This window comes from Myotis yumanensis, unplaced genomic scaffold (genome assembly GCF_028538775.1).
Source record: "Myotis yumanensis isolate MYYU_CA2020_CCGP unplaced genomic scaffold, mMyoYum1.0.hap1 SCAF_2, whole genome shotgun sequence".
Classification (NCBI taxonomy): domain Eukaryota; kingdom Metazoa; phylum Chordata; class Mammalia; order Chiroptera; family Vespertilionidae; genus Myotis; species Myotis yumanensis.
The window spans coordinates 5479869-5501606 of NW_027223753.1; the positions used below are offsets into that span (position 1 = coordinate 5479869).

At 50.9% G+C, this 21738-nt stretch overlaps 1 protein-coding gene across 1 annotated transcript in view; it reads right to left on the reverse strand.

Moving 5' to 3' along the window:
• Nucleotides 1-20333, reverse strand: part of CTNNBIP1 (catenin beta interacting protein 1) — a 51020-nt gene extending 30687 nt beyond the window's left edge. The window contains exon 1 of the mRNA XM_070404039.1: nt 20156-20333. The gene's annotated coding sequence lies outside the window, so the exon portion shown is untranslated. The remainder of the gene's footprint in view (nt 1-20155) is intronic.
• Between the last annotated feature and the right edge of the window lie 1405 nt (nt 20334-21738).

A 21738-nucleotide genomic window follows, 5' to 3' on the forward strand; every position in this document is an offset into this window, starting at 1 on the left:
TACAGGGATGTCTCAGCCAAGAACCCAGAAGGGTAGAGGAAAAATTACCTTTCTTCTCCTACAGAGCCTGGGTGTGTAGAAGGCTGTACCACCTCGGTTTCTGTAAGTGCACTTTGATATTCGCACAACGAAATCGCCTAACGATGCAGAACATATTCCTAACATTAAACAGTGCATGATGTTGGTGCCAATAGCAGCCCCGCTCATGTGTGACAACTGTGGCCGAAAAGGGGTGCCACAGAAAAGAGCCTCACAGAGAGGCTGATCATCAATTCTAAATGGACAGGTCATGGTGGGAAGTTAAGCCGCAGGCATATAACTCCTTCAGTGAAAGCTTTATCTTTGCCTCAAGCAAGCCCTGTCTATTGTTTCTGTACACCTAGGCTAAGCCATCTTTAAGAGAACACATAATCTTTAAAAAAAAATTTTTTTTTATTGATTTAGAGAGGGAGAGAGAAACCTCGCTTTGTTGTTCCACCTATGGATGCATCCTTGATTAATTCACTTATGTGCCCTGACCAGGGATCGAATCCACAACCCTGCATATCGGGATGATGCTCCAAACAACTGAGCTACCTGGCCAGGGTGAGAACACGTCTTGTTAACTCTCCTGTAACCCCATCCCCACTTGCTTTCTCACACCTCCATGCAATCTTCCCTCCTTAGTTCCAAAAGCATAAAAGAAACTGCCATTTAGGAAGCATTTTTCTTTTTCTTTTTTTTAGAGAAGGGAAGGGACGTAGAGGAGGGGGAGAAAGAGAAAAACATCGATGTGAGAGAGACACATTGATTGGTTGCCTCCCACATGTGCCCCCACAGGGGCTGGAACGAACCTGCAACGCGCCCTTGGCTGGGAATCGAACCCGTGACCCTTTGGTCCGTGGGCCAATGCTCCAACCACTGAGCCAAGGTGGCCTGGGCTAGGAAGCATTTTTCTCAGTCTGTTGAGATCTTGCTTCCAGGCATATCCTCTGTTTGGCTTAAATACATTTTTTATAAAAATTCTTTACAGGTTTGGACGTTCTTACATGGACACAAACAAGAATGTCTCCAAGATGCTGTCATATGTCCCCTAAGAGGCAAAGTCACCTCTGGCTGTGATCAGCGCTTTAAAGAAATAGCTGACATTTTCTAGCTTACTATTAGCCAGGCCTTGTTTTTGTTTTTGTTTTTAAACTAACTTTTAATAAGTTTATTTTATTATTTTATTGACATAAGGGTTTGAGAGAGAGAGGAAGGGGGAGAGGGAGGGAAGCAGGGAGAGAGAGAGAGAGAGAATATCATTGATTTGTTGTTCCACTTATTCATGCATTCATTGTTTGACTCTTGTATGAGCCCTGACTGGGGATGGAACCTGAAACCTTCCCAACAATGCTCTAACCGACTGAGCTACCCAGCCAGGGCTAGGCCAGGCCTTGTTCTTTACCCTCCACTTATGTGAATCTGTTCAGTCTTCACATTCAGTCTTCACAACAAACATCCCTATAAGGTTTTACAAGTAAGGACAGAGATGCAGAGAGTAACTTGCTTGTGACCATCCACCTAGCGTGTCCTACTTAGTTCTGGGGTAGGAGTCAAACCCGCGCTGTCTGAGCTCTTAGCCCCATGCTGTCCTGCTCTCCAGTGTACAAGCGAATGGATAAAAATAAGCTCAGAGCCAGGAAGAGGGGCGCAGGACTGAGGCCTGAGCTGCAGCTCTGGCTGGGAGTCCACATGGGGCGGCTCCTCAGGTCCTCTAGCGACATCAAAACTGGGGCACCAGAGAGAATTTCCACAAGTTCTGCTCTCAGTAATTAAGCTGCAACCTCCCGGACTCTAGGGCCTCAGGGCAACTGCCTTAATTAATAAACGTTTCAGCCTCCTCAGTCCAGAGCCAGGCTCAGCACCCTCCAGCAGCACGAGCAAAACAAAAACAGGTCTAATGACGGCCTGGGCCTGCAAGCCAGGAGTTTGCAGGACGTGGCACCATTCTTAGGGGATGAGCTCGGATGAGGAATTTGTCCTGAGGTCGCCAACCCCAATTCAAACCTGACCCAGAGCTCCTTCCTGCTCGGTGAAGCCAGGCGGCCTGCAGAACAATGATAATTACTGTTGTTGCTACAGCACTTCCAAGGCCAGGCACAATGTCAGTCACGTCCAGCACACTGTCTCATTTAATTTGAGTTCTCACAACAAGCTTGCGAGGTAAGAATTATTCTCATTTTAAAGATGAAACAACAGAGGCTCAAGAGAAGGTAATCACCTGCTCAAGGCCACAGAGCTGATAAGGGACAGAGCCTGGATCGGAATCCATGCTTTCTCTCCATCTTAGCCCCTCTGGTTCAGAAATGTGTAGATGCACTAGCCATTTTAATGGACATTAAAGTGAAAATCTACTTTACAGAAAAAAAGGAAGCCAGAGCCCCAAACTACTGCCAATCAGAAAAGATGATAAAGCAGCATATCAACCAAATACAGGGAATGGTCCTTGATGGGACCCCAGGAGGGGGAGGGGAAGGAGTCCTAAAGGCCATTATTGGGCAATTGCAGGAAATTGAATAAGGAGTACTTATTAGATAATAGTATTGTATCAACACTATATTGTTGAGTATGATGATTACACTGTGATTATGTTGCAAAGTATCCTGGTTCCTAAGAGATACAGGCTGAAGTATTTAAGGGGGAAATGCCTCAATGCTTGCAACTTACTCTCAAATGACTCAGGAAAACAAGTGTGTGTGTGTGTGTGTGTGTGTGTGTGAGTGCGCCTAGAGCAGTGGTTCTCAACCTTCTGGCCCTTTAAATACAGTTCCTCATGTTGTGACCCAACCATAAAATTATTTTCGTTGCTACTTCATAACTGTAATGTTGCTACTGTTATGAATCGTAATGTAAATATCTGATATGCAGGATGGTCTTAGGCGACCCCTGTGAAAGGGTCGTTCGACCACCAAAGGAGTTGCGACCCACAGGTTGAGAACCCCTGGCCTAGAGAATGCGTGAGCAAATACTGCAAAATGTTAACATTGGTGAATTGAGGTAAAAGGCAGAGATAGGGGTGTTCACTGTACTATTTCAACTTTTCTGTAGATTTGAAATAAAAATTAAAAGTCAGGCCCTAGCTGGTTTGGCTCAGTGGATAGAGCGTCGGCTTGCGGACTGAAGGGTCCCGGGTTCGATTCCGGTCAGGAGCACATGCCTGGGTTGCAGGCTCCATCCCCAGTGTGGGGCATGCAGGAGGCAGCTGATCAATGATTCGCTCTCATCATTGATGTTTCTATCTCTCTCTTCCTCTCCCTTCCTCTCTGAAATTAATAAAAATATTTTTTAAAAATTAAGAGTCACGAAAATATTAAAAAGCCACTGGGAAGTGAGGCGTGGCAGTGGATGTGCCCCTGGATGTGTGTGGGGCTCTGTCTGTCACCCACCCGATCACCCCCCACCAGCCAGGGCTGGCCCTCACGAGTGGGGAGCAGCAGTGAAGCCCAAATACAGATGGGCCCATCTCCTCTCCGGCCAAAGACTTGCTGGCCCAGGTCTGATTCCAGAACTCTCAACAATTACCATGGAATTACCCTCAGAGCTTCCACCGGCCCCTCACAGCAGTGCTGCGGGTCCTGCTGCAGGCGCAAACCACTCTGACGAAGGCCCTTCACGAAGCGCAAGAATCAGATCCACCTGACAGGACTGAAAACAGCCCAGTAACAACCAGGACATGGCCATCCTTCCCAGCTGCCCTGATGACCACGAGGAAGGTCTCAACACGGAAAACCGAGGTTAGGCTAGACGGGGGCACCTGGAGGTGCCATCAGGGCCTGGGCTGCACCCTCCTTTCTGTGGCGTGACTCTCCCTCTGAGCAAGCCCCACCGGCCGCTCTTGCACACGGCACCACTTCGCCCTGGTGCAGGGCAGGCAGTCAGATCCTGGCTGTCCTGTTGGGGGCATTTGGCAATGTCCCAAGACATTTCTTCTTAGTTTTTTAATATATATATTTTTTGATTGATTCCAGAGAGGAAGGGAGAGGGAGAGAGAGATGGAAACATCAATGATGAGAGAGAATGATTGCTCGGCTGCCTCCTGCACGCCCCCTACTGGGGGGTCGAGCCTGCAACCCAGGCATGTGCCCTGACCAGGAATTGAATGTGACCTCCTGGTTCATAGATTGATGCTCAACCACTGGGCCGGGCTCTGGCTGTCATAACTGGGAGGAGGCTACTGGGTAGGTGCCAGGGAGGTAGCTAAGCGTCCTATGATGCACAGGACAGCTGCCACAACACGGAGTTGTCTGGCCCCCATTCCATAGCACTGAGGGAGAGAAACCCTGCTCAGTGTTCCCTCAGAGTGGCCACTGCACCAGGCCCCTTCAGCCCCTCCGGGCCTTCCCACCTGCTGGTCCCTCGGCCTAGAACACCCTTCCCTACTGACTGCTCCCCAGTCTATTATGACCTTCTCTGGGCAGCCTGGAAGCCGGTGTTGGCACCCCCGCCCCAATTTCCTCCACTCACAGCACTGCCCTGACATGGCACCTGGGCATCTGCCTCTCTGTTCCCAGCTTCACACTGGATGCCGCTGAGGGCAGGCCACAGGCTGGCTTGAAGGCCTTCATAGGCCCCAGGCAGCCTTATTCTCAGAGACAGGTTAAAACGGACCCCCATCTCATTAAATAGAATTCTCACATAACTCATAGAGTGGAGGGAGCTGATCCTTTTTGGTTTTTCCTCAGGTCTCCAATTTCCGTGGCCCCGGGAAGAGCCTGAGGTCCTTGTGCTGAAGGATCTGGACGGTGGAAAAGTGCTGCCGGTCACGTCAGTGTTAGAGTCACTGGGGGACCACGGAGGAAGCCTCCCGGCCTCCGGATGGCCTTACCCGAGAGAATCTGAGCCTCGGAGGGACTGAAGGAGCTTGTCTGTGCATATTAACACGTTGATGTAGCTGGACTGGTCTAAGGCTTCCGTTCAGAACTTCTAGTATAAAAATGTATGTGATTTTGTCCTGATTCAAGAAAAAGTTACCCAACCTCACTGTCTCTATGAGTCCTGAATTGGGAGAAACCCCCCTCTTTACAGCTAAGAAAGAGTACCTGGCGGGCCAGCCCTGACAGCTCTGAGAACAATCAGACAGGAAGGGAATGTGGAGCCTGGGAGGTTTCCGCTGCCCCGGGCACTCCCCATCCTGGGCAAGTCATTAGCTCCAGAGTTCTGACCAAGGGACATGCAGGTGGCGGTTTTATCTCCTCTCCGCACAGCAGGGGAACAATGACAGAAGGAAAAAAAGGCATCTTTTGACCGACTTTAAAAAGATTCTTTTTTTCTTCCCAGAGAACAGCTGGAGCCCTGAAACCTGGTCCAGAACCAGCGCCTACAGAATCCGGCTTGGAAGGTCCTCTGACTCAGTCTGACTCGTGACCTTCGGCCTCTCGCAGATTCCAGGGGGTGGGCAATGCAGGCTCCCGAGCCCTGGCCTAGTTATAAGTGAATGTAAGGGCTGGAACCCTCAGCTCTCAAGTGGATGGAAGGCCCACCCCCCTCCTGGGCTCCCAAGCTGGGTCCCCCTCGTGGGCTGAGCACCTGGCAGCGTCAAAAGCCGCCCACGCAAGCCGGTGGCAGAAGGTCCTTCTCTCCTGTGACCTAGATTAGCGTCTGAGGTGCCCCAGCCTGCTGACCCCCTCCTCCCCTCACCAAGGGAAAACTCGGGTTGTACCGTGGTCGGTGTTCTCAAGGAGTCAGCAGAAGTCAACTTGAGGCTGAATGGACCAGCTCCTAAAAATCCCAGGGAAGGAGCCTGGCCAGGAGGCATCACAGACCTTCGTCACCGTCAGAGGAGGCCCGCTTGTTCATTTCGGCCACAGAAACACCGGCAACCCTGCTGCCCAGGGCAATGTCAGATCTGCAGGGTTTCTTTGTTTTGAATGAGGACGGGGGAAAGTGACATGGTGCTGTGGTGCTGTTTATTTGTCGGGAGCTGCAAAAGGTCCCTGCACTGGAGCCAGATGGACACATTCACACCGTTCACACCAAACCTCCTTCTCGCAGGGACAAGCCTTGATCCCACAGTCAGGCCCAGGCACGGCCCGCCCGCCCGGCCCTCCCAGAGCCCACCGGCAGGCTGGTCCGCCCAGAATCACTGCCCTCCCAGCTCTTCCTCTGTTACAGTCGCCTAGAATTGGGTCAAACAAATAAGCCTCCTGAACCTGGTTCACTGCAGCCCCTCAGAATCCAGGGTCAGGGCGCCTCCGGGTCCCCACTGCAACAAGTAGGTCATGAAATCAATCGGGATGCCTGCAGGGCGAGAGCTCGGCCCCCAGGAGTGCAGGCCCCTAGATGGGCAGGCTGCAGCCGCTTGGCCTCCAGAGCCGGCCCCCTGCTCACTGCCCAGCTCTGGGGGTGGCTGTCCTCAGGCCCTAGCTGACGGGCTCTAGGTGTGGTCTCCTGGGTGAAACTTCTCTAAACGCTTAAGAAAATAGGTTTTAGCCTGGCTGGTGTGGGTCAGTGGTCGAGCATCAACCTGTGAACCAGGAGGTGGAGGTTCGAGTCCCGGTCAGGGCACATGCCCAGCTCCATCCCCAGTAGGGGGCGTGCAGGAGGCAGCAGATTAATGATTCTCAACCTTGATGTTTCTACTAATATCTCTCTTTCCTTTCCTCTCTGAAATCAACCAAAATATATTTAAAAAAAAAAAAGAAAACAGGACTTCAGGTTACTGCCCCCTCTTCCTATAGGCTTCCAGTATATAGGTATGTGCTAATTTGCATAAGAATATAGGTATGTTTGTTTACCTCTAAAAATAGCCACACCACTGCTACAGTTTGCAAGGATTCATCACACCTGCACTGTCCCAGGAGCCACACACTGTGTGTTTGGATAACTGCTCTGCCCCACTCCTTTCCTTTCCCTCCAGCTCGCTCCGAACAAAAAATAATCCAAGGAAGGAGGAAACCTCCCCTAAGAGGCTGCTGAAGACTTGGTTTCCTTCCTTCCGAAATGTTGAACAAGCTGATAATCAGAATCAAAAGTATTTTAAACAAAGACAACTCCAGACCTACATGGCTTGTTTCTGTCACTCACTGGGGAAGCAGCGTGAGGACGAGGATTCCTGGGGGGGTCACTAAACCTGTCCAGTGGGAAGGTAAGGGGGGGGGGGGGGCGGGGAGGCAGGAGGCAAGGTGAGGACTGACCAGAGAAAATGCACACGCTGCTCTGAGAGGGGAAGGCACAGCACCTAATGCAACGGGTCATGTGTCTACCCCTGTCACCTGGAGGGTTTGCTCGGGGCCACTGTGGAAGGCTCAGACCTGTGGACAGAATGGAATGGAGGCCACAGGGGCTGGGAGGGCTCCAAGAAACTGTCCCCATTCCCAAGGGGTGGAGGCATAAACACCCAGACAGGCGCACCCAGATAACCCGGTTCAGGAGCCAAATCCCCATCATCCATTTGTAATGACATCCCCGTTCCCAAAGCCACTAAACCATTAGTCACCAAGCCACGGAAAGGTGGCAGAAGCTCCTGGCAAGGCTGGCCTGTGAGCGCTCCCCTGGCAAAAAGACTCCTGTTTTTACGGCCAGTTACTGCCCTAAGGCTGTCACGTTTCATGAAATGAAACCCAGCAGTCCTTGACAAGCCCATGTCCACAGATCCCAAGCAGACAGACCTTGACCTCTTGCAAGAACTCTCACCTGAGGGGAAAAGCTTCCATCTGGGTTTGCTCAGCGGTTAGTACAGGCACCGTCGGTGGTGATATTCCTGAGCATGACGGCATCTAGGAGAACTAGATTCCCTTGCAAATTTACGTAGAACACACAAGGTTAAAAGAAAACAAAACAGAAAAGCAGGCATCAGTGCAGGCCAGTTTTTACCTGCTTCTAGAAACGTCATGTGTCTGCCAGAAAGACACTCAGTCATAAACAAGTCCAAGTCCAAAAAAGAAGAGCTCACCCAAAATAGGAGCTCCTGAGAGAGAGGGAAACGGACGGCTGGGTGTGCTGTAACAGGGGCAAGAAACCAGAAATCCAGGACAATGGCCAGGGGAGCCAGGCAAAGCCAAGGGGACTGAACCCAAAATAAATTCCAGGGGAACAAAGTTATTGTCCTTTTCTCCTTGCCTTTTTCTTTTGAAAAATTTCAAAGCCACAGAAAAGCTGAAAGAACAGCACCAGGAACATCCCTATACCTGCCCCTAGAGCCCCCGCTGCTCACCTTGTGCCGCCTTTGTCTCCCGCCTCTCCATGTTGCGGGTATATGAGGGTACGTTTGCTTTTTATCCTGAGCGTTTGAAAGTAAGCTGCAGATATCATGATGCTTTGCTAAGTGCCTCATTACGTTTCTCCCAAGGCTATTCTCCTGCAGAACCATTTTCACCCCAAGGAATTGAATATTGACCCATATCCAAAGTTCCCCAACTATTTTCATCCCCAAGGAATTTAATATTGACCTACTAGTATATCCAAATCTCCCCAGCCCCTCTCCCCTCTCTTTGGCCGTTACTGGTTTTTAACCCAGGATCCAATGGAGGATCTCAATTGCATCTGATTCTCGTGCTCTTTCACCTCCTTTAGCCTGGAATGGCTCACCAGCTTCTCCTTGTTTATCACGACATTAACATTTTTTAGAGTTCAGGACAATTTGGATTTGTCTAGATTAGAGTAAGCATTATGGCAAGAAGCTGACACTGTCGACACCCCACTGGAGGCACACAATGCCAGTCTGCCCCATTCCTGGTGATGCCGGGTTTGATGCCTTGGCTATGGAGCAAATTTTGAAATTTAGAGAAGCGAGATTATGTATATTAGAAGAAAACAGAAAAACAACAGTGGGATAAGAAAAAAATATGAAATAAAACCTAGAAGTGATTAAAGAAAAGATTTAAAAATCTGATTATATAAAAAGCAAACTCTCTGCATGGGGGAAAAAAACATAATCAAAAGAACAATGGCAAATTGTGGAAATATGTGTAACATATATCACAGCTATGGGATAAACTTCCTTAATATATAAATAGTACCTGTAGATCAATAAGAAAAAGACTGCCAAACCAAGAAAGAAATGGTCAAACAATATAATAGATTGCCCATAAATGGCTCTTAAAGATGTGAAATGATGTTTTATTTCCTCATAAAGAAAATGCAAATTAAATTATAATATACCACTTTCCACCAATCAGATTAGCAACAATCAAAAAGTTTAACAACAGCTCTACGGTGTTTGGCTCAGTGGATAGAGCATCAGCCTGCGGACCAAAGGCTCCTGGGTTCAATTTTGGTCAAGGGGCACATGCCCGGGTTGCAGGCTCAATCCCCAGCAGGGGGCGTGCAGGAGGCAGCCAATCAATGATTCTCTCTCATCATTGATGTTTCTCTCTCTCTCCCTCTCCCTTCCTCTCTGAAATCAATAAAAAAAATCTTGAAAAAATTTTAACAACTTCTACCAAGGTATCAGGGAAATAGGTATTCTTGTACAATCTTAGTATGTAAAAACATGAGCATCTCCATGAAGGGCAATTTGGCAATACTAAAAATTGAAACAGATGTACCCGTTGCTTTAACAATTCAGCCTGAAGGAATTTATCCTATAGATACACTTACACAAATGCACAAAGATATGTGTAGAAGAATATTCCTGGTTCGTACTAACAAAAGACAGAGAACTTAAGTGCTCACTAGTTTTTAAAAATTAAAATGTAACCAATCAAAAGAATGTCATGAAACCATTAAAATGAGTGAGATAATTCTAAAGGACCTTAGACAAGTCACTTAACCTCTCTGTGCCTCAGTTTACTCATCTGCAAACTGTCAGCAATAACAGCACTTAGTTCATGGGGCTGCTGTGAGGAGTGAATGAGTTGATATAAGTAAAGCACTTTCAGCGATAGCCACAGGAAATGCTCCAGAGGTATTAGCGGTGGTGGTGGTGACGTGGAGAGTTCTGGTATTCATTGCTGAGTGGAAGAAGTTAAGGTGCAGAGCACTGTGTTACAGTATGAAACAGCAGTGCATGTCAGGCCTGTGTGTGGTCGCACGTGTGCATGGTGCACGTGTACACATGCAGGATCTCTGGTTAAGATGCACAAGGTGGCCAGCATGGTCTCTTAGGGGATGGGAATCCAGGGAGGAGGAAGACCGTGTTCTCATATAGCCTTTTGAATTCTGGACTATGTGTATGCATCACCTACTCCAAAGAATGATTTTCTTTTAAAGGAAGTGGAGTCGGGTCAGAATATGAGAACAAAAGAAAGATCTTTTCTGGGAGGTCGCCAGTCCAGTGCAGTGCCTGGTGCTGAGCATTCGAGCTCCCCGTCACTGCTCACAGGCCTAGGAAAACTCTTCTCTTCCAAGAGATGGGAAGTGAGGGTGGGCAGCCACCACCCGGGGCGACCGTGAGGCGATGGGCACCTGCTGCCTCGCAGGTGGCAGCAGCAGCTTCACACCAGATGGGAGGAAGGACATTTGTTCTGGTGACTCCACCCACCCCAGTCCCACCATAAGCTCCGAAGGCTGCTCCGTGCAGGAAAACAGAGCCAGAGCCTGGACAGATGCCCCCACAGCCGGCTTGCTGACCTATAAGCCCCACCAGGTCCTACTAAAAATCACTGGCACCCCTGTCTTCCTGCAACTCCAGTGTCGGCCAGAGGAACACCATGTGCCTCAAAAGGCCACTGGGCAGTGCCAGCAATGGGGACAGGCACAGTGGGGGGGAGGGGGCGTGGCTGAACAGCCTCTGCTCAGTCCGGAAGCTCACAGGGCTGAGGTCACAGCCTAGCAGAGCTCCCCTTAGCAGTTTCCCTGCCTCACCTTTTGCTCCTTCCTTTGTAAATAAGTGGATCATTTAGGGGCTCTTAACCACCACTTCATCAGCTTAAAATCCCCAAATCATGTTGGCAGTACTCACAGCTCCATGCATTTAAAGCAGCTCCCTCCACCCCCAACCACACACAGGAGAAACATAAAATTACAATCGGAAAATCATTCAAATGTCCTCCACCGGCAGAGAATGGAGCAGAAGGATGATCTGCAAGGATGAGGGTCAGGATGGGTCTGTCGGAAGCCGGGCTGCCTGAGGCTGTGAGGCCTTGGTCTGGGCAGGGAGGCCAAGACTAACCTTTGGAACCTGGGCCCCTGGTTTGCCTGGTGATTTAGCAGGAAGAGCAGGGCGGGGCTCACATTGTGAGAGGTGTTTCAACCCACAAGGGACCCTGATCCCCACAGGGAGCTCCGCTGGCAGCATCCAGGACTGCAGGACAACAAGGCGTAACTTCATCTGCCTCGGGTTGTTTTCGGTTCAGGGACACGGACCACAGAATTCCACAGCAGGAAACATGTGGGTTGGATCCTCAGGAGATACTCAGGCCTGAAAAAACCTTAATTGGAGCTGGTCTCCAGAAGACTCCCACCCAGCTCTCCACGTGGGAGGGGATATGAAAGTGGGTCACATTCTCCGAGCTGAACCGGCGTCCCTGTGGGCCAGTTCAGGGACTGAGTGACCCTGTCTCCTTGCCGAGCCAGCCATTTCCTCCAGATCAGATGATGAATGATTCTGGGGCCCCCCAGACCAAGGGGGCAGCTGACTAGCACCAGGAAGACGGCGACATGTCGGGGTCTGGGTGAAAGTAACATCGCCCAGAAGTACACCACGCTGTCCTGGCGCCTTCCTCTCTCTCCGACCGTGGGCAGAGGCCTCTGCCAGCCCTTTGCCCTCTCCACCCCAGGCCTGGCTGGAGGGAGGCAGGAACACTGTGTGCTTTCTCATGAACTGCTGGGCCTCCCCGGCCTTGCTCTTTGAAGGGACCCCGAGGCCTGGTGCTGGGCAGACTGAGGGAAGAAAGAACCTTCCCCCACCCCACTCTGTGTATATTGACGCCAAATGGGGGGTCGAGGACACAGGGGTCCCCGGCCATCAGTTCTTTTGGGAACACCGTGAGCATGCCGGGGAGCACTGAACAGCCACCCCACAGCCTACCTGCCACCATATGCCTGTTTTCCCAAGTTAGCAGAGGGAGACCTATCCGGCAGAGAGAGAATTCTGGAGAGACATGTCTGGCAGTTATTCATAAGAAAGGCACTAGGTTGGTGGCATAACTTCAAAAAACTTTGGAAACAGCCCACCCCCATGATCTTGAACTCTCCCCCTGAACTCCAGTAACACAGGCTTAAGGCCTTGAGAGGAAATGGAGTTCTTACTAACCACCACCAGGTGCTAATCCTATCTAATAATAGACAAACATGGTAATTAACTGTACCTCCTACACGCTTCCCATTGGCTAATCAGGGCGATATGCAAATTAACTGCCAACCAAGATGGTGGCCAGCAGCCAGGCAGCTGAAGCAAACAGGAGACTTGCTTGCTCCAGTGATGGAAGAAACCAAGGTTCCCCACCTGCCGCTGCCGGCCTCTGAGCTGCACTCTAAGAAACAATGTTGCAATTATAGAAGCTAAACAAACCCCAGGTACCTGGTTTCAGCCAGCTGGGCCTCAGAGCTGGAGCTGCAACAGTGTTTCAATTATAGAAGCCAAACAAACCCAGATACCTGCTTTCAGCAGCCGAGGTCTCAGAGCTGGAGCCGAGCCTCAGAGCTAAAGCTGGCTCTCAGTTCCAGTGACAGCCATAGAAGGTAAATAAATCCCAGAATAAAAAAAAAGAAAAGAAAAAAAAGGAGAAGTTGGGAGCTTCAGTTACCCGCCAGCCTGAAAACGGCCCTCAGCCCCTCACCCAGACTGGCCAGGCACCCCAGTGGGGACCCCCACCCTGAAGGGGGTGTGACCAGCTGCAAACAGCCATCATTCTCTCATCCCGGCTGGCCAGGCACCCAAGCGGGACCCCCACCCTGATCCGGGACACCCTTCAGGGCAAACCAGCTGGCCCCCACCCGTGCACCAGGCCTCTATCCTATATAGTAAAAGGGTAATATGCAAACTGACCCTAACAGCAGAAGGACTGGGAATGACTGGTCACTATGACACACACTGACCACCAGGGGGCAGACGCTCAATGCAGGAGCTGCCCTCTGGTGGTCAGGGCGCTCTCACATGGGAGGAGCTCTGCTCAGCCACAAGCCAGGCTGATGGCTACCAGTACAGTGGTGGTGGTGGGAGCCTCTCCTGCCTCCTCAGCAGCGCTAAGGATGTCCGACTGCAGTTTAGGCCTGCTCCCCGCTGGCAAGTGGACATCCCCCGAGGGCTGCCAGGCTGCCAGAGGGATGTCTGATTGCCATCTTAGGCCCAATCCCCCAGGGAGTGGGCCTAAGCCAGCAGGTGGTCATCCCCTGAGGGGTCCCAGACTGCGAGAGGGCACAGGCCTGGCTGAGGGACCCCCCTCCCCCGCGAGTGCACAAATTTTTGTGTACCGGGCCTCTAGTCTACACTAATAAAAGACAAAGATGCTAATTGACCATACCTTTGCTACACCCACCAGCCAATCAAAAGAGTATGCAAATTAACCCAACAAAGATGGCCATTAAATTTGCATACTGCAGGCGGGGTGGGACAGCGCAATCTGCCACCTGCCCTGCCGCCATCCGGGCCTGCTGTGTGCGACCCGGGGCGGGATCTGGGCCTGCCATCTGCGACTCAGCGTGGGATCCGGGCTTGCCATCTGCCACCCGGGGAGTAGGCCTAAGCCAGAAGGTGGTTATCTCCCGAGGGATCCCAGACTGTGAGAGGGCACAGGTCGGGCTGAGGGACAACCCCCTCCCCCACCAGTGCACAAATTTTTGTGCACCGGGCCTCTAGTTGTTAATAAATATGCCCACACCGAGGGCAGCTTTTGGTAAGTGGGGTGCATAAGGGCTCTCTTCTGTGAACTCTTCCCTTGCTCTTCTGAAAAACCAAACCCAGCCCTCCACCTTCAATGCCTGCCCAGGGCAGGTACCCATGGGGGCTGATGTGTACCCCTGGAAATCATATCCTGACTTTCCCTGAGATGCAAAACACTCATCAGCAGGCTTTTTCTTTATTCACACAACTCCAGCTAGATAATAAGCCTCTTGGCCCTAGACTATAAGGGAATAATTCTTTTTACCCTGCTCACCACAGAATTCCCAGTGGGACCCGCACTGTAATCAAAGCTCAGTAAATATTTATTAATTGAATTAATGAGTTCAATTAATAAATATTAATTGGGAGGGAAGGAAGGACAAATGGAAGACAGCCATCGCTCCTTGGTATCTCTGTGTTTTGGGCTTTTTTAATGAAAACATCATAGGCAGGATTAGAACCCAAGCCCTTTAACCCCTTCTCTGCACTGCTATGAATGTCCTCGACCGTGTGATGATGTGTGGCACACACACCTGCGTACAGATGCTTACACAGTACATGACCATGAAGATGGAGAAAGACTCATGGCCCTCACTCACTGAGAAACTTCAGGAGGAGGAAAACAATGTTTGGGCCAATCACGCCACCTTCCCCGCTGGGACTGTTGTCTTCCCCTTTTAACAAGGCTTCGTGGAGGATCAGGGCCTAATGGGTCTTTAATAACTGAGTATAACAGCAGTTGGTGCTCAGCACCCTTTCATAAAAGAGGTTCAAAAGCGCCTTGGCTCACACATCACAATGGCCCTGCGAGCTATGAAGGCACAGGTATCATTATCCACCTTTACCGTTGGGGAAAGTAAGGCAAATGGAGGCTAATTAGCTTGCCCAAGGTCAGAAGAGACAGGGAAAGGGCGTAGGATTCACTCTTTGCAGCAGCCAGTGAGCTAACTCTGGACCCTAACCATGCCACCCAGCGGGGCTTAGGCGAGATTCTGTTCTTCTCTATTGTTTCTGCTAAGAAGCAGCGTCTAACAGGGTGCTCAGAGCTCACTGAGCCTCAGGAGCCAAACATACTTCGGTTTGAATCTGACTCTGTTCCCGACTAGCTTGACCTCACACAAGTTACTTAACCTTTCTAGGCTTCGGCTTCTGAATCTGTAAAATGGTAATAATGGTGTGTATCTCAGACACGACAGTGAGGATTAAATGAGATAATGTATGTGAAAGGCCACTATCATTCATTTCCTCATTTTCTAAATGAGCACATATCACTCTTGTAAAAGAACAAACACACACACAAAACACAGTTACTTGAGAAAATGGTTGCACCCACACTGTTCAGGTTTTACAAGGCTACAGATGACAGATGACTAACCGGCATTTAGCATCCTGCCAGTGAAATGCCCCAGGACCGACGGTGACTTACAGCACGAAAGTCCTATTTGATTCCCACTAACTCCTTTTGGCCTCTCAAGGTTAAGAGCAAGTGGCATCATGGACACCAACTGACAAGGAGATGCCTGAGTGAGGAGTTGAAAAGTTGGCCAACTGCACCCAGTCTAAGGAGGCCAACTCTGGATTCCTGGCGAGCTGGAGCCCTCGGTTTGAAATGCCATTCTCTGAGTGCTCTGCTGAGCTTCCCAACTCCACCAAAGACAGCCAACGCTTTCTAGGTACCACTGTGTGTCTGATCAAGTGACCAAACAGTGACAGTGTGGCCTGCCCCTCTATAGAGGGCCTGGTGACACCAGTGGGAGACTGGAAGAGAAGGGTGTGGGGGGATGGGTTGGGGTGGCAGAAAGCTGCCCTGTCAATCTTGGTATTCCCCCAACAGAGACACTGTGACATGTTTGTGTGTGGGTGTCTTTGGTGCACATCTGAAGAATAATAGCAAAACTCCAAGGTCTCTTTAGAGTCAATACCAAGGTAAGAAGCTCTAACTCATGCAGAAGCAAGCAGAGAACATAGGACATGCCCTTGTATAGGACAAGATGCCAAGATCTGGCAGTGTTCATTCATTCAACTGAAGAAATGTTTACTGATCACTTGTGTACTCAGGGGGAAAGAAGGCTCAGTGGAGTCTGCAGGACACACAGACACATGCCTGCACCTTCACTAATCTCGCCAATGGCCCCATATCTCCTAGGTATCTTGGCCAGAAAAATGAGGAACTTGATGGGAATAAACTCATCATTGCTGGCCTCCTGGCCTCCCAAAGTCTTCCAAGGACAAGGAGAGCCCACTCACTGCAATTCCTAGTGTTCTGTTCTGTTTGCCAGGTGGCCCACCAGGAAAAATTCCTGCACAGTGACTTCCCACTGTCCAGAATTAAAGAGTAAAATACAAACTCCTCACTGTGGTCACAGACTCACCCCTACCAGCTCCTCGCCCACCTCGTTCCAGTCCACTGGGCTTATTGCTCCTGTTCCTGCTGTCCTCTCTGCCCATCGACGGGGTGTCCATTCAAAGTCACGTCCTCAGCGCTAGCTAAAGTTATGACTGAATCCTCACCCCAGTCACTCTCCACCTCATTGCCCACTTTTATTCTCCCTGTGTCTCTTTTCACCATTCTAGGTTATTTTGTTCACTTGTCTATTTGTTTACTGGCTGTCTCACTACCATATAAACTTCATTAGAGCATGTATCTTGGTGATCTTGTTCTTGGTTATATCCCCAGCACCTACAACAGCGCCTGGCACTTAGTAGGTGGTTCAATGAGTCATTCAATTTAACAAATATTTACTGAGGACCTACAAAGTTTAGGCACTGAACTGTAACAGTAGACACACACACAAAATAAAAAAGACAAAATCTCTGCACTCAAAGAGCTAAATTCTGTTGGGAGATCAGATAAATAAATAATGGTGAAATAATAGCTGCTACTTACACCAGGCAGGCACTCCGTGCTGTTCAAGCTTCTGATAGGCACTGCTTAATTTAATCCTCCCTTCTTTCAATAATGAAAGTATTACTATTTTATAGATGGGGAAACTGAGGCACAGAGGGACCAAGTTACATGGTGTAATGAAGTTTCTATTGTAGGGGTCAAGGTCACGGAGCTCATAATGGCAGAACCAAGATCCAAACCCAGCAGCTGTTCCTTGTAGGCAGGGCTGGAGAGAGCAGACCCATCAAGGAAGGGCTGCCCTGTTCTGGGAGCTGTGAGATGGAGGTTGCTGGGCTTAGCAGTGTTGCACGCTGGATGAGGAGAAATCTGGAAATCTGAAAGGAAGTGTGGTCTGATGGAAAGACAAGGAGGGACAAGGGTCAGGAGTGCTGGCTTCTAGTTTTAGATGCCGTGAAACACCCAGGCACATCAACCAATACTTGATGAGTCTACTTTCTGTACAGGACACTGATTGAGGCTGTGAGAAATGCAAAGATGAACCCAATAGAGATCCTGGTCTCAGGAAGCTTCGAGTCACGCACGTACCCGTGGAGCTGAAACAGAGGCAGAAAGTGGCGGGTGCCATAAGAAAATGTACAAACTGCCATGGGATTTCAAGAGCCATCCAGCCTCTATGGGCCACAGGTCCCCAACCATTAAAGTGGGGTGGCCTACCGAACCCCTGAGGTCCTCTAGCTCTGACCTGTTCTGACAGCACAGATTTGGAGCGGCCTGGAGATCAAGTTTTATTCTGGTTCATGGTACAAGTTCATGGCCATTGATCTTGTCCATGTTCTCCTACCTAAGAACAGTTCCAATCTCTTTGGGCAACATCTTACAGCAGCAAAAGGGCTATAATGTGCTCATGTAAATAATGCAGTTAGATGTGGGAACACAGCCTAGCATGCTCTGCCCTCCTCCACTTCAAATGGTTTTTAAACCCACAAGCCCTCTTTCCATCAAGGAGGAGGTAACCCTTCTGTGAGAATGGTTATATCGTGGGGACTACTCCCTACTCCCCTTGTTCACATTTGTACCCCTAGAGCAGGGGTGGGGAACGTTCAGCCCATGGGCCATATAAGGCTGAGAAATCATTTGGTCTGGCCCTGCCAAGGCATTAGGGGTGAGTTAATTAACTGTTTGACCAAATATAGCAGGCTAATTTTTATTTTTTATTTGCTTTATTTATTTAAAATTTTTTTATTCATTCATTTATTTTTTAATCCTCACCCAAGGATATTTTCCCATTGATTTTTAGACAGAGTGGAAGAGAGAGGGAAAGACAGAGAGAAATATCGATGTGAGAGAAACACATCAATTGGTTGCCTCCTGCACACATCCTGACCAGAGCCTGGCCAGGGAGGGGGGAAACCTGCAACCAAGGTATGTGCCCTTGACCGGAATAAAACCCTTCCGTCCACAGGCCGAGGCTCCATCCACTGAACCAAACCGGCAAAGCTAAAAAAATATATTTTTATAGGGGGAGAGGGATAGAGAGATAGAAATATCGATGAGAGAAAAACATCATTGATCGGCTATCTCCTGAGCGACCCCTACTGGGGATCGAGCCCGCAACCTGGGCAGGAGCCCTACTGGAAATCGAACCGGTGACCTCTTGGTTCCTGGGCCAACACTCAACTGCTGACCCACACCGCTGGGCAGCAGGCTAATTTTTAAGTTGATAATTTTGTATGCTGTTATAAATATCCAAAAGGCTCTTGGCAGAAAAAAGGCTCCCCACCCCTGCCCTAGGGTCTAGCACAGTCTGGCTCACAACAGGTGCTGAGAAAGCTTCGCTGAGCTACATACACCTGGGCATGGTCAGGTTTAGAAGCTCTCTGCTTGACACAGAAATCTCAGCCGATGTTCCATGAAGGTTTGCTTTACAGCTCAGCTTCTCCCAGGGGAGCAGACTGGTTCCACCTCTTCACTTTCACTGTTACCACGCTGGTCCCCCAAGCCTCCATCCCCTCGTGCCAGGCAGCTGCAATAGTCTGTCTCCCAGCTGGTATCCCTGCTTCTATGTTTGCCTCTTGTAATCCAGTCACGACATAGCAGCCAGAACGATCTTTGAGAACTTAGATTTAGATCTTATCACCTCTACTGAAAATCCTCCAATGGCTTCTAACTGCACGTGGGATAAAACCCAAACTGGTCCTTCCCACCTTCATAGCACTTACCGCTACTGAAGTTAATGTGTCTGCTTATTTGTTTACTCCCTCCTCTTTCAAATGTGGGCTACAGGAGGGCGGGGCCCCCATGCCTGGACTAGTGCCTGACACATAGTAAGCTCTCACTAGTGAATGCATGAATCTCTAGCCCATAGAGGCAACTTGTATTTACAAGGACCACGAACTCCACCCAGAAACCATGAATGACACACTGGCATTTAACAGCAGGCACCTTTAGGGTTCAGTCCTGCTTTAAGTGACGGGAAACTTGGTACCTATGGATACTTTAATGGCCCAAAAGATCAGTATCATTTACCATCGAAAGCCAGGAACTAGAGCCCAGCAGTTGTAGCAGGAAGCTAAGAGTCAAGGCACTCGGGAACGGCACCTCAGAACAAACTCCCACTTGCCTCGGGGTCCCTTACCAACACCCTGTGCCTCAATTTACCCAGCCGTGAGCCAGGCACACTCCCCTAACCTCTGAGTGGCAGGACACAAAGTAACAGCTACAGCATACTTAGATCCTCAGACAGGAGGTGCTGCACGCCACACACCTCATTACTCATCAAACTCTTGATTTGCTGCCAACACAGGCCTCCTGGCCTTCCCAGGGGCTAACCTGACAGCAGGCACTGCTCCGACAAGTTCCGCGCACACAGAGGGAGGGGGGCGGGTGGGCCCAACAGGGTGCGTGTCCAGAGCTATGAGTCCTGGTGACCAGGTTCAAGAAAAAGGAAGGTGGCTGGGCTGGGGGTGATGAGAGGAGGTGAGAAGTGCAGTTTGGGGCTCCCAGTGGTTAATTTTGCAGGCTCCCCAGCAGCTGGCCAGGCAGGTGACACATGTGCCTACAGTGCGTACCTTTCAGGAACACTCACGGGAGAGGCGGAAAGGGGAGACGGTAGTTCAGCAAACTGGAGGGAGGAAGGGCAGCCCGGTGGCCAGACCTTGGCAGCATTCAGTTTGGGGAAATATGGAGGAGCCCTCTGCACAGGGTCAGGATGCTGAGTGGGGCTCAGGTGAGGGGAGAGGACGCGGGACCTGGAGTGCTGACCGAGGGTGACAACCAGCCGACGCGGCAGGTGAGCTACCGAGTGGGTGGCGCGGCCACCTGTGGAGGCGCCCTCCGCGAGGTGAGGACCCCGCAGGGTGGTCTTCGGCGGGGCCGGCGAGCGGCGGGGGGCAGCGGCGGCCCGGCGGGGCGAGGAGGCCTGGCCCAGACCTGGGCGCCGCGCCGGGGCCCCCGCCGGCGGGTCCGAGCGGGGTCGGGGGTGCCCTCCGCGGCCCCTCCCCGGGAGACAAAGGGCCGGCGGCTCCCCCGATCCCAGGGGCGGCGCGGCCCGGGCGCTACAGGCGCGGGCTGGCCTCGGCGCTTACCTGGGCCGCCCGACCCGGCCGGGCCGGCGTGGGCTGCGGGTCCGTGCGCGACGCGCGGCGGCCTATTCCGGGGCACGCTCACCCCGAGCAGCCGCGGCGGCGGCAGCAGCAGCAGCAGCAGCAGAAGCAGCGGGAGCGGCCACCTCAGCCTCCGCCTCCCGCTCCGTGAGTCACCGCAGCGGGGAGGGAGGGAGGCGCCAGGCCGCCGGGGGAGGGACCGGCGAAGGGGGCGGCATCTGGCTCCGCGCGGGCGGCGGAGGCGCGGCCACGGCAACGCCCCGCGCCGGGGGCGGGGCCTGCTGGAAGGGGCGGGGCCAGGAGCACGCGGGGGCGCTCATTGGTTACATTGGCTAGTGGGCGGGGATGCCTTTTGAGGGGCGGGAGCTGCAGGGTGTTTGGGGACGCTCATTGGGCGCCTCGAGCAAGGGGCGGGGCCACGAGATGGGCGGTGTAACCCGGTAGCGAGTAGTGGCGGAGCTGCACTCAGCGCTCAGGGGAGGGCGGGACCGGAGGTGGGCAGGGGAGGAGGCGGCCTGAGGGCGGAGCCGGGTTAGCAGAGCTGTCGCCGAGGTGAAGCAACTTTGCGAGTCCCTCGCTGCTCCGGGAGCACAGTGATCCCGTAAAAACAATGGCCTCTTCCACACACGGGTCTGTGTTTAAAAATGGGAGCTCCAGACCGGGCGGAATCCTCAGTGAGACCGGTTCACCCAGGATCGCTGAAAAACCTGAATGGACGAGGTTGCAAGACATTCAGAGGCGTGGTCTTCCTGAGTCTCAGCTGGGTTCGTTGCTGCGTTTGAAGCAGTTAGGCCCGCTCTTGCATTGGGGGCCTAACCTGGGATCCACGAAGCCCAGAAAGCCTAGGGATGGGCCTCCGTGGGCCCGTTAAACTTCGGATATCGTGTGTATTGACCAATACCAATGAGTGCATTTTTCTGGGGGAAAGGGACCCATGTTTAAAATGTTTCTGTAGAAAGTCTGACCCTGCTTTCTGGCTCTCTCTGGAGAGAGTACAGGGAGAAACAACCCTATAAATTTATAGGCAACATGGAAGTTGCTTTGCACTCGCACCTTTCCTATGAAAGGGATGCGTGTACTGAAGTGTGGTCTCATTTTCAACATTTTAACTTAATAGTTACACAATGTGACACTAATCGCAATCTAAAAGCCCTCCCGCCCCGTTTCCCCCTTTTCTGTCTCGTCCTCTTCCACTTCCCCAGAGTTCTTCCCCTTCCCTGTGCAAGAGACATGAGGTGCTTTTTTTACTTTACTGTGTTCATTTTCTGAAATGTCCATATTACTTTTTAACACTGTACTGTAGTTACAACTGAGGAATATTTTAATCTTACAAAAAATCATTAAATTACAAAGTCTGAAAGGCCAGAAATAGATCTTAATCCTGTTTATATCCCCATCGATGTCCAGACTACCATGCCCATAGCAAGAGCTCAATAATATTGGCCAATCCAAGTGTACCCGCTGGCCCTTCAAGTTTTCCAGAGCATGCCAATGCAAAAAAACCTTACCCATTCAAACTATTTTTATGTAAGTATCGACATTTAAACAAATGAATTAAAATTGAA